Source organism: Pinus tabuliformis, chromosome 2_2 (genome assembly GCF_031772625.1).
Source record: "Pinus tabuliformis cultivar Carrire ecotype Pingquan chromosome 2_2, CPIR1, whole genome shotgun sequence".
In the NCBI taxonomy this organism is placed as follows: Eukaryota; Viridiplantae; Streptophyta; class Pinopsida; order Pinales; family Pinaceae; genus Pinus; species Pinus tabuliformis.
This window is the reverse complement of record NC_142300.1, coordinates 528,685,303-528,697,265: the sequence shown is the minus strand read 5'-3', so window position 1 is coordinate 528,697,265 and position 11,963 is coordinate 528,685,303.

Genomic DNA, 11,963 nt, shown 5'->3' with positions numbered 1-11,963 from the left:
TGTCTTAGGGACTCACCTAACCAGCTGAGCTCTTTAGGGAGTAGGGAGTTGTCTTGCTTATGAGGTCTATTTTCAACAGTTTCCAGCATCAAGGATTTAGCCTTCGCAGTTTCTTTGATGGTGGATTAGAGTATGTTGTTGAAGATGGCTTCATTCCTAGCCAACCAGATTCCCTAGCAGATATATTTTGGGATTTCATTCCAGAATTTAGTCCAAGTTGAGTTGTTGTTCAAAGGGTGTTCAAAGCCCCATGATTTCTTGCAACTAGACCTCTTAAGAAAAGGGGAAATGAATGAACAAATGATCGATTGTTTCCTGGTCCTTGCAGCAGAGAGGACATTTGTGAGGACAAATGATTCCTCTTTTCTCTAAGTTTTCCCCTCTGAGGGTACTTTTGTGCATGAGAGTCCAGTTGAAGAAGTTGATTTTTGGGAGTCCAATTGGGTTCCATAAATGGTGCCAGAGCTTTGTAGTATGGATCTAATGTTGTTGTTCTTGGAGAGCTGCAAAGCCCAGCTGTGCTGAGTAAGTTCCGGTCTTCCCCCAGCCCCACTTGTCCCTCGAATGCAGGTGAACAGGAGCCAGTCCAGTGAGTTTATCTAATAATTTGTGAAGTTGGGGGAGCATCCATTCAGGAGGGTGGTGAAGGTCCCAGTTACTCCAGTTCCCTTCTGAGTGCCATGTACAAATGTCAGCAAGTTTGTGAATACCTTTTTGGGTGAGCTAGTTATGCAAGTCAGCTATATCTGGTGCCAGGCTTAGGGGGTGGAGATCCATGATATTTTCCTCCCACAGTCTAATTCTTTTCCCATTTCCTGGTATTCTATAAAGCTGTTCTTTGAAGAAATTCTAGCCTTGGCTACACAACTTACACAATGTGGTTCCTTTGTGAGAAGCTCCTTCATCCATATTATTTATTGAGAGTCTGTGTAGATATTTTTTAATTAGTACTTCACTTACAGGGTGTTTTTGGTTTGAGAAGATTTTCCAAAGGATCTTCCCTCCCATTGCCAGATTGGCCAACACAAGATCTCTAACTTGAAGACCACCTTCAGGTATTGGCCTTTTCACTATGTCCCAGCTTACTATATGGAATTCGTTTTGGTTCCCCTTTCCTCCTTGCCATAGAAAATTTCGGATCAGCTTTGCTAACTGATTGGTGATCATTTTTGGAGCTAAGAGGAAGGAGGCCTGATAGATTGGAAGGGATGAGAGGACTGACTTGACCAGAGTAAGCTTCTTGGCTGTGGTGAGCCACTGTCCTCCCCAAGCAGTCATTTTTTCATTAATTTTGCTGACAATTTCCATCCAGTGAGGGGCCTTAGTAGTGCCCAAGGTTAAAGGCAGGCCAAGATACTTGAATTTATCCCAAGATACATATCTGATGAAGCCTAGGGCTTGGGCAATCCTGAGAATAGATTGCTGGTCTACAACCCAGCCATACACTGCACTTTTTCTATTATTGACCATAGCTCTGGAGACTCTGCAGAAGCTTTGGATTACTCCGCTGAAGGCTCTTGCTATTTTAATAGAGGCTCCTCCCAAAAGGATAGAGTCATCTGCGAACAAGGCATGATTGATTGGGGTTGTTCCTGGTATCGCCCTGATGCCAGGAAGAGTCTCATTGAGTTTCTCATCAGAGAGCTTTCGGCTTAGAGAGTCTGCCATCAGAATATACAGGAAGGGGGATAGAGGGCAGCCTTGCCTGATTCCCCTTGTAGCTTTGAAGTAGTTTGCAGGTCTACCATTTACTAGAGGGGCTATCCAAGGTTCTCCAATGCATGCTTTAATCAATTTAACAAATTTAGAACTAAAACCAAAAGTAGAAAGAACATGGAGAAGGAAGGAATGTCTTACTCTATCGAAGGCATTCGCCATGTCCAGTTTGATGAGCATACCTTGCTCTTTGTGCTGGTGGCTGGAATGGATGATTTCCTGCACCAGGATCACATTGTCCAGGATATGCCTTCCTTTGACAAACCCTCCTTGATTGGGAGAGATGAGTTTGTCCAACAGAGGTTTTATTCTATTGGCAAGCAGCTTGGTGAGAATTTTGTAGGACGCATTGCAAAGCGAGATTAGTCTAAATCTGTCGAAAGTCTCCGGGTTGGTTTCTTTGGGAATTATGGCTAAGAAGGTGGAATTTATGCTTCCTCCCAATTTGGCTTTCCAAAGGAATCCTTTGATCATTCAGTGCAAATCAGCCTTGATGATATCCCATCAGAGTCTATAAAAGTGTATTGAGAATCCATCTGATCTTGGGGTTCTTCTGGTGTGCTGAGAAAGGATTCCTTTGCCTATTTTTCATTCTCTTTATCAGCTGGATCTTGGGGTTCTTCTGGTGTGCTGAGAATATCAAATGGATTGGTTGATATGTCTGCTATTGGAGGGACTAAACTTCCTTCTGCTTGGGGTTTTGGAGGAGAAACCCTCCCTGTGGAGGCGGCTTTCCCTTTGTTCCTGTTGCTCTGCTTAGATGGTCCTGGTTTCTGGACCTGAGTCCATTGATCTCCCTTCTCTTTCTCAACTACCTCCTCTGATTTCTTTTTACAATGCTTGGCAAAGTGCCCGTAGCCATGGCAGTGTCTACATTTAAATGGTAGTTGCTCGTAATCTAGCACTTGTATGTGTGACCAATCAACCACCATGAGTTTAATGGCTTCAGGGAGACCTTCCTCCAGGTCTACTTCTACACAAATTCTAGCACAGGAATACTGGTCTCTTCTTTCTGCTCGGTCAATGTATTTACCTAGCTTGTTGCCTATGGTTTCCAAGGATTTAGGGTTCCAGCAGTGGAGAGGAAGGTGGGGCAATCTCACCCAGACCGGAATGGCTGAGGGCACATCCTAGGTCGGGTCAAAGTCTGGAGTCCATTGGTTCAGATATAGTCCCTGAGGCCCCATGAAGTATGGGCCGTTTCTGAATATTAGGTTTCTATCTTCTGCTGCTTCGAATACAAATACAAAGAAGCCTTTGCCAACGAAATGGATTTTTATTCCTTCTTTGACCAGTGAACGCCAGTTCCTTTGAACCCAAGCTTCAACCGCTTTTGGTGAGGGCCATAAGCCTGTGAACTGGCCGATAAGTCCTCTTTCTGCTAGATTTAGTGCCGCTTTGCAAGGCTCTTCAGTAGGCAGAGAAACTATGGGGATAGTTGCCATTTTTTCACAAATTTTTGTTGATTTTCGGATGCTGGCCTTTTATTGCACGCTGCAACCAGATCCCAGAAGGCGGTTAGCTCTGGTGGCAAGGTAGTTTCCTTTTTGCGGCCCCCTCCTGGGGCCATGGCTCTGGAGCTTCGCTCAATCTCGAGGTTGGTTGTGTCTCTTAGCCTCCGGGCTTCCTCCTGTCGACCAGAGGATGCACTAGGCTCCCGCTAGCTGGTTCCTCTTGTGAAGGTTGCTCCCATTCTCGCTCCTGCTCTCTTAACTGTTTTTTAACAACACACTAATAAAGAGTTTTAACTAAAATATATTTTTTTTTCACTTGTTTTATATAGTACATACCTACATGACATTGAAATATTTTATTTACGATTCACATTCTCCACATTAAAATGTTAATACACTTCCCCTCATATTCGGAAATAGTATATATATATAACAAATCTCTCTCATACCTTGAATAAGTACTTATTACACACACACTCACATTGAATTGATTTTGTTATTAATTTTTTTTTTGTATGCATACATTTAATTATTTTTATTATTCATATTTTTTTAGATGTTACATATCAAATCCATATTAAATATTGAAAAAAACTATAAATCTCTCTCATACCTTAGTAGAAAGCACTTATTAATGTAATAGGAATTCTCTCTTTCTCTCTCTCCCAATGTTAAAAGCACCTATTATTTTTGTAAAGAAAAATAATGTAATTTCATTCATATAAAATTATGAGATTACATTTTGTATCTATATTATAAATCTGTATTCTAGAAAATTCCATCATGTAAGCATAACAATACATTCTAGAGATAGAATTAAACTAGCCTCCAACATGGTGTGGTAGACAGATACATCTCCAAATACCAAAGGAGAGAACATATGAACAAACTAAACACAAAACAAACTCTAGAGACCATGAGAGAATAAACCATGAGCAAAACATGAAGGAGGTAAGATCACCACAATCTCATATATACATAAAATTCCGAATAAACAGAGGGGATCCAAAAACATATCCGATCCACCAAGAAGATAAGTAATTGCAAAAAATTGCAAGAAACAAAATCTACAAAAACAGATCTTGTAGTCCAAAAAATTTTGACATTTGAATGCTTCAAAAGTTGGTCCTTGAGACGTGACAACATGACTCCTCAAATTACCATATTTCTCTTCCACTATGACCCAACATCTTTTTCCAGATTAAGGCCATCCTTAAATAAGATGTCTGCATCCCGAGTCTTTTCCTTGAAAATATGCGAACATGAAAAGGATGTGAAAGAACTAATAATACAAGAAATCTTCTCAATAATAGGCCCAAGAAAATTGTTTTTGTAAGAAAATATGCCATTAATCTAATTTACAACTAGCTTTGAGCCCCCAAAAATGTGAATCCTCGAGACTCCCTTCTCTTTTGCAAACAATATCAAATATTTGCAAGCAAGGACCCAGACCCATTTTTACTTTGAAAAAGTGATTTGGAGAAAGGCATAAAATGTATTGCATTGTATTAATAAATAAATAAATAATAATAATAATCATAATAGATGATGAAATACTATAATATATAAATAAATAAAACAATAAATAATAAAGAAAATATAATAATAACAAATGAATAAATAATAAAGAAGAAAAGATACTAATAGTAAATAAGCAAAATAATAAATAATAAACTGAAGTTCTAAATAAATATATCAAAATAAACTATCCATTTTGACATGTTGACTCATGGATTGCATGTATGTGAATCTCTTTCCAATCCTCTTTCATTTTTGGAATAGTTTGTTTTATTTAATGGACGAAAGGGGATATGAGAAGCATTCGTTCATTCTTTTTGAAGAAGAGTGTTGTGAGATAAAGGATTCGCTGGTAGTATTAGTTGATTGAGGGCTTGGGGGTGACCAGTTATAAAAAGATTATGTGCAGTTGAGCCTACGATTGGGTGGAGAGTCATCCCCAAAACTTTGTTGCAGTCAACAGGATTCAAGTAGCACCACAACTCCATAATCGACAGTAAGACACATCTTCGGTCTACAAATAAGTATTCCTTGTTCATGGTTTTTCGAAAATTCTATGCCAAATCAGTGAATGTTTTGTGTCAATTGTTAATAACATTGTTTGATGTAATTAGTTTGTATGTTTAAATTCTGAGTTGTTACATATGGTATCATAACATGGTTACAACCTTTGAGGCCTATGAGCCCTAATATGCATATCTAATTTTGTTAAAGTCTATTATATAGATTGGATTGTTAAAGCTTATTCTTAATTAAATTCATCTCTGTGTTAAATTATTTAGTAATACCATGTAGTATTCCTTAATCCCTTAGTGTATATAATTATCTATTTATTATTATTATTATTATTATTAGTCTGTATGTTTAAATTCCGAGTTGTTACAAATGGTACCATAGCATGGTTACAACCTTTGAGGCCTATGAGCCCTAATATGCATATCTAATTTTGTTAAAGTCTATTATATAGATTGGATTGTTAAAGCTTATTCTTAATTTAATTCATCTATGTGTTAAATTATTTAGTAATACCATGTAGTATTCCTTAATCCCTTAGTGTTTTTGTTCTGTTTTTTTGTTTGTTTGGTTGTTTTGTTTTTTTTGGATTCTTGTAAAATCAGATAGCTTGAAGAATGCCAAAAGTAAAATTAGATAGCTTGAAGAATGCCAAAATGAGGTTAAAACCATTGCTACATTCTCGTAGAAGTTCAATATTGTCAAATATAATGTTGCTTTTATAATCAATATATTGTAGTTTTTTTATCCAAAGAAAAAAACAGCATGCTTTCATTAATTAACAAAACAGTGTTACATATACAACAATTGCTTACCAATAAGCCTGATACAAAAAAAAAAACAAAGTAGGATCCAAAAAGTCCATAGAATGAGAACAGAGCAATAACGAATTGATTTAGCCTGATACAAAAAAATATAGTAGGATCCAAAAAGGGCCATAACATAAGAGCATGACAAAAACCATAAATTGTCCACAATAGAAGCCAAAATGGGTTGTGGCAGAATGTCATTAGTAGCCTAGAAATTGCCCAAAATATATTGCACCTGTGACTGTCTCATTGTCCGGATAAAAGGATCCGCAAAAAGAGAAAAATCCTCAAGAAAACAAATTCATTAGAGAGATATATGTCCAACACATATGATGGATATGTTATCAATAAGCTCACAATGAATCTGCCCAGAAGTTGCAGAGTATCCTCACTTGGACAACTAGTCTGTAGGGGCGTTTTGTTCCCGATAGATGTTGAAGAATTAGTTTGAATTAGAGGGGGCCTTCAATATCTCTATTTGTTCCATCCAGTGAAGAAGAGAAGGTACTTGCAATGAGACCCTTCCATTGGCCCAGTCAATTTTGATCTTCGAGTCCCCAACAACCATAATTTCCTCCATGACAAACCATGCAGATCATTTCAATGTCCCCCATAACGCCAACACCTCTTCTCCTAGTGTTGGTACGTAACCCCTAGACTAATATAATTGATAGATAATAGAGGGGATGATGGAGATAATGGCTCCACAGCCTCACATACCATTTGTAGAGGCGCCATCAAAATAGGCCACCTTTGTCAATCCACTTATGAACCATGCATGTTGATGGAGAACAGGATTGCAAGGGCTGATTTCTAGGAAAAAAAAACATAATTTTCATGTATGTGTGTCTGAAGTCTCAGGGTTTATTCTCAAAGATAATGGTTTTCATACAAAGCCAAATTGCCCGAAGATGTATAAAGGAATGGCCTTGTATTCTAGGTGGTGGATAGTCCAGTTAGTAAGGTAAGTGAGAAGGGAAGACCTATTCATAGTAGGAGTGGTCTTGATTGCATAGGATACCTCTTCCCATATTAAGATCACAACAAGGCAAGTCAAAAGTAGGTGTAGGGTATCCTCATATGTTGATTTGCATAGTGGACAACATCCTAGACCTTGAATACCTCTTTTAGCTAAATTCTCCCTTGTAAGTATTCAGTTATGTATGACCAACTAGGAAAAGCACTTCACTTTAGTTGGTTCATTCCACCTCCACATTTTATCCAACCATTCAATGTGAGTGTTGTGCCTCTGTCTTCTGTGTAGGTACTTGTAAGTTTCTTTGGCAGAGATTTCTCCTCCGTGGGAGAGACCACCGCAGGAGAGTCTATCTGCCTGCTTTGACAAAAATATCTCGACATGATAAAGGAGTGATCTATATGATTTCCATTCATTCTTGTGCTCTGTAGGAAGATACAACATCTTTGTGTGTGGCAAACTAATATAGGGAAATATGGTTGCTTGTAGATGGTCAATGTCAACTAGAGTGTGCATGGCATGTTCAAGTAGATATTGGAGTAATGACGGGGAGATAATATGATCCCCGTCCACTCCCATAATCACATCAAGGCTTGTGTGAATTTGGTCTCCACACCCTACCTGCCATCTAAGATTCCCACATAACCAAGGCTTGTTTTTCATCAGGCTGTACCAGATGAAAGATGTGCTCTTCTTAATTGGAGCACCAACTAGGATTCAATATTCTAGGGTGGCCATATTAAGGTATTTTTCAGAGATATTTTTTTTCCAGATACCAAGGGGGCTAAAGGCTCTTCACATATTTTTGGTGAGTGTAACACCCTCCTCCCACATCTAACATGTAACTACCCAACCGGGGTAGACATGTAATGAGAAGTTACTATGATATGATTTGACTCCCTATGTATCAATTAAGGAAGTGGAACCGACGGAACATATCACACAGACCTTCCACATCAGCAACAGAACTCCTAGGAGCCATCCCAATCACTCAAGTAACCAACCCCTTAGACCAAGTGAAGTTTTAGTGCATCAAACCCCTAGACAATCCCTTGATATGGACAAGGGTGTATCTGGGAGGTTCTAGAAGCTCCCACAACAAGGGTCAGGGGGCTTCTATGGAATTTTTTCCCAATTTTGTCCCCGCGACTTCGAGATTTGTGCCATTTTTTCAGGCCTAGAGCCCAGGTCACTTCCCATAACTTAATGACACCTTTAGAAATGAAATTTCACGACAGAACAAAGATACATTTGCAAAAACATCAACAAGGACTAGACTGGACCGCTACTAGCCATGATAGGCATTTCATCAAACATGTCACAAACATGAAAGTTACATGTCTTAACAACTAAACTGAGCATAGGGGTCTCATACTTATCTGAAAATCGCTAAGAAACATTGATGCCTCAACACATTAGCTGCAATTTCATCTATAAGGCCATATATACATTGTTCATTCATTTACAAGTAAAAACATGATATGAGCGAGACATCATGATAGTCATAAAGCTCATTGATAACCAAAATATAAACATCAGAGATACTAAGCATAGAAAAACCATATAAGCCACATAACAATAAGCATATTTACCCATCAATACCATAGGAAAGAGATTTTATTGCCACAAGAAAAATGCAACCAAGTTTGGGACTTCCACGTACCACCCAACCATAGACATGGTTGAGCCAAATCTCTCTTCATCCAGTCACCCCTGTGCCATATTCCAAGCATGAATGTGGGATCTCATGGAACAATCCATCAAAACCAAACTAGGGCTTCCAGAGGCCAAACCACCTCAACCCATCAAACAATGATTCCACCTCATTGTCGGACATCACAAACCATCACCAGATCGGTCTCTACCCAAGTTGTCAAGGGCTCTAGAGCATTTTTTCCAACCTGGCTTCCAGGACTGGTAACTCAACCCACAACTATCGTTGGGCTTCCAAAGCATTTCTCCAACCAAGGCTTCCAAGACTAGTAACTCAACCCACAACTGTCGTTAGGCTTCCAGAGCGTTTGTCCAACCAAGGCTTCCAGGACTAGTAACTCAACCCACCAAGGGATTCTAGAGAATTTGTCCAACCAAGGTTTCCAGGACTAGTAACTCAACCCAAGATGTTATATAGCTTCTAGAGAATTTGTCCAACCAAGGCTCCCAGGACTAGTAACTCAACCCAAGTTGTTATAGGGCTTCCAGAGCATTTGTCCAACCAAGGATTCTAGGAACTAATAACTCAACCCACAACCAAAGGCACAATAAAACCAACCAGAAAATAAAAGTAAAACCCACAACACCGTGGCTATCTAGGAAATGGCAAGGCTAGGAAAATCCATTCTAATCCAAATAATTCTCCATGCCAATCACAGATCATAACCAAGAAACCACATGCATGTGCCATGCATACCAAAACTAGCAAAGAAACCATACATGCAACTTGATACCTGCAAAGAAATCTAGTTGTGGTTGTTGATCCCGATGTCCGCTTGTGCTTTCCTAGTCTTCCTTTGGCTTCTTGTTCCAAGCATCCAAGTATGCCACAATCTCCAAGAGTGCTCCACGAAAACTCTAAGTGTCCAAGAGTATGAGAGAGAGAGAATAAAATAATGAGAGAGCTCCAAAACTGAACTGACAAAAGGTTACACTAACCAAGCCTGCCCACTGATCCTTAGAAGCCTTTTTATTAATGAGGCCTTTATTTTCTTCAAGTTCCATTATATTCCTTCATTTTCCTCCTCACATGAAACCTGTGACCTTTCACCTTCATTTTCTCCTAATTTCCATTATTTTCATAAATAAATGTGTGAAAAATGTCATTTTTCCTTTCCAAATCCTTTTCCATTGCCTTTGCCAATTTCCTTGGCTATAATAAACCAATGAACACCCATACTAGGATGTCTTTCCCAACATTGATCCTGGAATACGTGTCCCATGACCTTGGTCTTATATATTTTTCCTTTATTAAATTTTTACATGGATTTTTGACTAGGGCTATTACAGAACCCTCCCTCTTGAGGGAACACCGTCCTCAGTGTTCAATGACACCTATAAACCAACGAGACTGCTGAAAACAAAACATACTTCCCATGGAGCTTTATAACACAACTCGTTGCAATATTTACAATGACTATCGCTGAAGATATGCAAACATACCGTTTACTAGAGATTTATAACACAACTCATTACGGTATTTACAATAACAACCACATGCTTATGCACATTTGCTATAACTAACAAATATCCATACTGTCTATGGATCTATGGAGCTTTATAAATCCAACTCCATACAATATCTACAATGATATACACATATACATATATGCACATTTTCTCATCCAACAAATAAAAGGATACGATGCCCATATCAATCAACAAGGGAATCCAGAGGCTCACACCTCCACCCTCAAAAGTAGTACCAGGATTCACCTCCTTCCCAGGAAGTCCAGAATCCACTGTCAAAGTCAAAGTTGCATCCAATGTCCAGCGCTACAATCCTACACCACTTGTCCTCTCAGTGAACAATTACCGACTCATTGTTCCAAGGTGCACTCCCAATGTGCATTTGATTCCATCTGACAATGCTAATGACCAAAAAAATCCATCCCACGAACTTCCCTTCTCTGCTACACAGTCCCTCGGGTGATCCGGTCACCCCTTTCCATGCAGTCACACACCTTCCAAGTTTCGTCGGCACCCCCATCCCAGGCAGTCCATCCCTTGAGAAGGTTTCCTCGCATCAAAAGGTCCAAAAACCAAGGCATATTCCTGCCTCAAACCATCATACCAGTCATAAAATGCTCATGGAAATCAATGGACACTATTGGGTACCGTTTTCCCACAATGGCCCTGCTCCTGAATGCTTTACCAATATATTGCTGCCTGTTCCAATTCCTTTTGCTATTGTTGCTAATGCTTTATGTCATTTTCAACCACCCAACCGAGCATTTCATGCTTTCCTGTACCAAGCACATAATTTCCACTAGATTCAAAATAAATCGAAATAACTTCAAATCATACCTCATTAGTGACCTGTCAATAAGGTACACTTGCAATTTTGTTCCCTTCCCGTCACAACAAGTCAAACTAGCATCTTTGACCAAATCATCATGTATAAACATATAACATTAGGTTAGCTCAAAACACAACCATCATAGATCAAAATCGTAAATCACATGTAACCATTATAAACCGGAATCATAGATCGCATGCATACTAAAACTAAATGACATATTGATACTTATCCTTCAATCAATCCTTAGCTTCTACCTTTGTCTTTATTTTGTATGCATACCAGATCAGTTTCCACACCCGACAAACACCCATTTCCTTCTCTTCAACAAGGTACACATACACATAAAGTAAATCAAACACATATAACCACAAACGACATACAACACCATGCAATACATGCACCTACACCTGACATACAACACATACACCTACACCCAATGTACAACACAACACAATACATACGCCTACATCCAGTGTACACCACCACACAATACATACACCTACACCCAATGTACAACACAATACATATATGTACACAAAGTACAACACAATGAATACACATGTCATGATACCACGACTACACAATGCACATACACAATATTGCATGCCCGCAACACAACATGTATGACATCCGTACAATACCACATGTACACCAATACCATATGTACAAAATGTACATAGTACAACATGTACATAGTACCACATGTACACAACACCACTTGTATAACATGTGTACAACATCACATGTACATGGCACCACCTGCACAATGCCACATGTGCATTGCACCACATGTATAACATGTACACAATACCACATGTACACAACACTACATGCATGACATGTACAAAATGCCACATGCATGACATGTACACAACACCACCTGCACACATCACCACATGTACAATATGTACACAACACCACATGTACAATCATGCACACAACACCATATGTACATAACACCA